The sequence below is a fragment of the Peromyscus maniculatus genome, chromosome 5 (genome assembly GCF_049852395.1).
Source record: "Peromyscus maniculatus bairdii isolate BWxNUB_F1_BW_parent chromosome 5, HU_Pman_BW_mat_3.1, whole genome shotgun sequence".
Taxonomy (NCBI): Eukaryota; Metazoa; Chordata; class Mammalia; order Rodentia; family Cricetidae; genus Peromyscus; species Peromyscus maniculatus.
This window is the reverse complement of record NC_134856.1, coordinates 105,884,655-105,889,888: the sequence shown is the minus strand read 5'-3', so window position 1 is coordinate 105,889,888 and position 5,234 is coordinate 105,884,655. Positions and strand designations below refer to the sequence as shown.

At 46.5% G+C, this 5,234-nt stretch overlaps 1 protein-coding gene across 1 annotated transcript in view; it reads right to left on the bottom strand.

Moving 5' to 3' along the window:
- LOC102905039 (cytidine monophosphate-N-acetylneuraminic acid hydroxylase) overlaps window positions 1-4,249 on the bottom strand; it is a 150,572-nt gene extending 146,323 nt beyond the window's left edge. Inside the window, exon 1 of the mRNA XM_042278290.2 lies at window positions 3,906-4,249. The gene's annotated coding sequence lies outside the window, so the exon portion shown is untranslated. The remainder of the gene's footprint in view (window positions 1-3,905) is intronic.
- Between the last annotated feature and the right edge of the window lie 985 nt (window positions 4,250-5,234).

The window sequence follows — 5,234 nt, the reverse complement described above, 5'->3', positions numbered from 1 at the left end:
TCCGACCAGACCAGCAATCTCCTCTGTTGGCATGGCCTCCACGGGCGGAGGCCAGCCAGGAGCAGCGCCGCCACCGCAGCATAACCAACAGTTGTCAGGGAAGAGGGTGGATGCCAGGGGACAGGGAGATAAGTAGGATCTGATAGGAATTCCAACCACGCCCCCATGGCCGTGCTGGACACTCAGTCATCTCCGCCTAGTCATTTCCAGGTCATACGTCCTGCGTGACCCATGTCCCATGGTTATGTGGTCATGTAGTCACACGTGGTCATGTAGTCGCACGGACTTGACCACATGTTCTATGCGCATGCGTGGGCCTGTGCTCAGGTGCGTCCTGGCCTTTATAAGGCAGGCCCCATGTTACCCTTCTCTCTCTCTCTCTCTCTCTCTCTCTCTCTCTCTCTCTCTCTCTCTCTCTCTCTCTCTCTCTCTCGTCCTTCCACAGGCCTGATCACCTCTATCCCTTTCTCTGTCTTGATAAAACTCTTGTTAGTGGATTCTGTCATGTCGTGACTTTTCCTTTGGGGGCAAGAGCACTGCGGAAAAAAAAAACCCATCAGGATTGGAATGCATGATGTGAAATCCACAAAGAATTGATAAAAGTTAAAAAAAATGGCCAACTGAAAACGAACTCAACAGCATCTTTGGTGGTACCTTATGTCATAATATCATGTCAGGGCTCCTCCACCCCTCCTCTTTTAAAATTTTATCATATTTTTATTTTACTTTTTTTTTCTCTTTCTTTACCCTACAGATCCTTTATATATATTTTGGCTTCCAGTTTAGTGTTTTTATGGGATTCCTGAGTATGTAAACACAAGTAGTTCTCTGTTTCTTGTGCCTTTTCTTAGGCTCTCTTTATTTTGTGTGTTTGTTGTCCAATCCCAATGTGTTCGTTTTTTTGTTTTATCTTATTATATTCTATTTTATTATTATTCCATAGAAGCCTGATTCAAATGAGAGACAGAAAAGAGATGGATGTAATGGGAGAGGAGGTGGGGAAAAGTTGGGAAGAGGAGACGGGGGAGAACCATAATCGGGATATATTATGGGAAGGAAAAAATCTATTTTCAGTTAAAGGAAAAACAAAGAATTCATGTGTCTATAGAGCTTGCCAGCTTTCCACAGTACTTGTCAATAAACTAGACATAGGCTGGGGACATGTCTCAGTTGATAAAGCCCCTGCCTCACACACGTAAAGACCTGAGTTTGGTTAACCAGAATCCAGGTAAAAAGCCTGACCAATATATATACTTGTAACCCCAGTTATGGAGAAATGGGAGATGAGACAGGGAGATCCTCAGAAGCATGCTGGCCAGCTGGTCTAGCCCAGGCTGCAGAGCCCCAGGCTAACAAGAGACACTGTCTCAAACAAAAAGACAAAGGTGCCTGAGGAATGACACCAGATGTCATCCTCTGCCCTCTACACACTTGAGCACACTTGCAAATACAGGTATGTGCACACAAACACAAATAATAATAAATGGGTAGGTTTACAGTCTATGTGTTTTGCCTCAGATAACCAAGAAAATATTGTTTTCAATATTGCATCAAAATCCTCCCCAACTAGCTCAAATGGAGGTCAGCACAGCCATGAGCAAAACACACCAGGCCAGGACAGGAAGGTTCCATTTCAGACTTTGACGACACAGGCTGTCATTCTAGCCCAGGCTGGCCTGTGTTAGAAATGTGTTCAATAAAAAGGAGAGGACTACCTCATCAATTACAGTGTCTTGGTGACACTTGAGTGACTTCTGCTTGGAAGGCTGTATGGTCTGAAATTCAGAGTAAGCACACATGGTCAGGGTGGCTTCTGTCTTTTATCCCTAGGGCATGGGGAACCTGGCTCTCCCTCACTAGCCCATCACACAGCCCAATGTGTTACCTTGGAAAGCACCTGGGGAAGGAGACCAGAGGGAAGATATAGATATGACAAGATTTAAACACTGAAATATTCCAGGAATTTATGAGTGTACATGGTCTCAACTTCAGCGATGAATCAACATTTCAGGAAACTGAATACATGTGGTTAAACAAACTAAACTAATCTAACCAAAGCAGGCACAGTTATTAAACCTGTTTGTGAGATGAGACAAATTTCTCAGACCTGAAACTCACTGTGAAACCCAGCCAACTCTCAAACTAACAGCTGCTTATGCCTCAGCCTCCTGAGTGCGGGGCCTTCCACGTGTGAGCCATCCCTCCATTGGCTACAGCTTTGTACCTCTGTGGAGTAAGATTCCCTGGGGATTCTGTTCTATGTCAGAGGGCAGGGCCCTAGGACAGAGCCCAGCGTCATCAGCCACAGTGGTGTCAATGCAGATGTGTCAAACCCTCCAAGCCATTTGCATTAGATCTCCAGCAAAGGCTTGCTGGAGCCACGCTTCTCCAAGCCAGCAGCCCGCTATGGCGAACATCTGCTTCTTCTAGAAGCCCTGCTTACAGAGGTCAGGGCCACTGTATGATCGAGTCTGCCAACTTCAGCCCGTTCCCTCCCCTGTAAATAGTACATAAGATGCTATACCTCTTAATACGCTTGCGTCTGACCTAGGATACAGACCACGGAAGACCTCCCGAGTCCACCTGTGCTGTGTCTTCTTTTATCCCTTGGCATTCCCCACTCAGGATCTTGTCACTGAAGGACCACCTGCTGGTCCAGGTTGCAGTCATAGAGATGGCTCAGTGGTTAAAAGAACTTGCTGTCAAGCCTGATGACCTGAATTCAGTCCCCGGCACCCATAAGGTGAAAGGAGATCACAGGACAACTCCCAAAAGTTGTCCTGTGATCTCCACACATGTGCTGTGACATGTGGAGGCCCCCTAACACAAAATAAATACATATATGTAAAAGAAAATTTTTTAGGAGTTGAAGGTCATTCTCAACTACACAGTCAGTTGGAGATCAGCCTCATCTACAAGAAAACCTTCCTCAAAAAAAAAAAAAAAAAAAAAAAAAAGCAAGAGCCAAATGGTGGTGGTGCACACCTTTAATCCTAGGGGTACTTGGGAGTCAGAGGCATGTGAATCTCTGTAAATTCAAGGCCAGCCTGGTCTACAGAGTGAGTTCCAGGACAGCCAAGGATACACAGAGAAACCCCATCTCGAAAAACCAATAAAGAAAGAAAGGAAGGCAGAGAGAGAGAAGAAAAGAAAGAAAACAAGATGCTAGGGAGATTATAAAGCTGATTCAAGATCTCTTCCAAATGTCTGTGAGCACAGACAAACTGGTCTTTCCCCAACAATAGCATCCCTGCTGAGAACCAACAGAAGCTCTACCGGAGACATCTGCTACCAAACTCACTCTAAATAATTTTCCCTCCAGCCCAGTTCCCAGGTGCTATAATGCAGCTGTGAATCCAGATATTTCTGCCCTGGTGCAGATACTGCACCCACTGAAGGAAGCATTTCATGGAGACTCGGGAAGGCAGTAACAGGAAATGTCACTTCCACCATCTTGCCTAGTGGGAAGTGACAGTTTCCAGAAGTATGAGTCCACTCATCTGATTCCCGAAATTAGTCTGATACTTTCCGCAGGGTGAAATTCTTTCCATGTGATAGTCACAGCGTAGTTGGGCATGACCCAGGCCTGTAATCCCAACACTTGGGAGGCTCCCCCAAGAAGACGGTAGTGAGGCCGGAAGATGGCTTGGCCATTTAAAGGCTCGGCTCACAACCAAAAATATAAGAAGGCGGTAGTGAGTTCGAGGCCAGCCTAGCTCCACAGGGGACCCTACCTCTGAAGAGCAGTCATAGTAACAACAGTAATGAGACAGGAGTGGAGGCAAAGCCCCAGCATTGATTTGGAAGATAGGAAGCCCACGCCGCAATAGGAAGTTCTTTGAAGAACACATCTATTAGCATAGCAGATGAAATGCACGCTTGGCCCAAGACTCTTTCCTTACTACCTTCCTTTGCTGGTGGGTCCGGGTCTCCAGCAGCAGCAGCAGTAATCCCAGCTTCTCGGAACCACAGTAGCAGGAACAGTGGCAGCCAGAGCACAGAGCACAGCGGGCCACGGCGTCGGGAAAGGGGCCAGAGTTGACAGGGCTTGCGCAAAGCAGCTCTAACTGAGCCAGCAATCTCACTGCCTCCAGCGAGACCTTTCACCGTGGAAGGCTTCCTTCTGGTCCCTGGGGTGCATCAGAGCTTCCTGACATCTGTGTCTTAGCCATAGAGTCACACTGTGTCCAAAGCCTTCTACGTGCTCTTGGTTGCCTCTTCCACTTACGTCTGTTTCTCAGCAATGACTGGGAGGGGGGGGTGTGTGTGTGTGTGCTATCTCCGCATGTTACATCCCACGTGTTTTAAAGCTTTTTGGGTGCCTTAACTTTGTCACGTCTGAAGGTCATTACGCAAGCTTGACTGTTAATAATTTTCTATTCTAAACTTCTAGTATGAGTGGGATAGTTAGTCTATCAGGCACCAGCAGGTGCCCAGCACTTCCTGTTCATCTGTGGATAGACCAAAGCTGACTGAGGGTACTTCTGTCTGGAAAATGGACTGTTGTGTTCTCTGTTTTATAATCTGGGCTACATGAGACGCTGTCTCAAAAAACTCAAAGTGTGGAGGCACCAGAGACTCCAGAGTGAGGCCTTATTCCATCCTGGCTCAAGGTCAGAGAGTCTGAGCTTGCTTTGCCTCACAAGGGCTGCACAATAGATGTTTTGGCTCAAGGTGTGGTTACCAGGTGCCTTATACTCCAAGGCCTAATTACAAGATGCTTTGCCGTAAGACTTGGTTACCAGGTGTTTTGAAAATTGAGGAAGGGTCTACACTTGATAGTACATTGTACCTTGACCTTGAAAGGGGGAGATCTTTTGCCTCTCCCCTTGGTAGTGTATAAAAAGCCCATTAGAAATAAACTCAATGCGACTGGGTATTGACCCAGGGCCCCCCTGAAGCTAGCCTGTGTCTCTTCCTTTTTCTTCTTCTACGTCTATATTTTTTCCTATCTAGTATTTCTCAATTCCTCACTCCCCCTTCAAGGACTGTTTGACAGACCAGGCTGGACCCCGACACAAAAGCCTCTGAACAGCTGTGCAGTGCTGATGCATCCCAACACGACTCCAGGTTCACGGACATCTTCCAGCTCGTCTCAGAATGAAGGAGGCTGTTTTGTTTGCTTATTTGTTTTATGAGACAGTGTCTCACCTCATATCCCTGCTGTGAAATAATCCTTTTGTAAACTGTGAGGATGTGTTGCTCCCATTGTTAATAAAAATCTGATTGGCTGA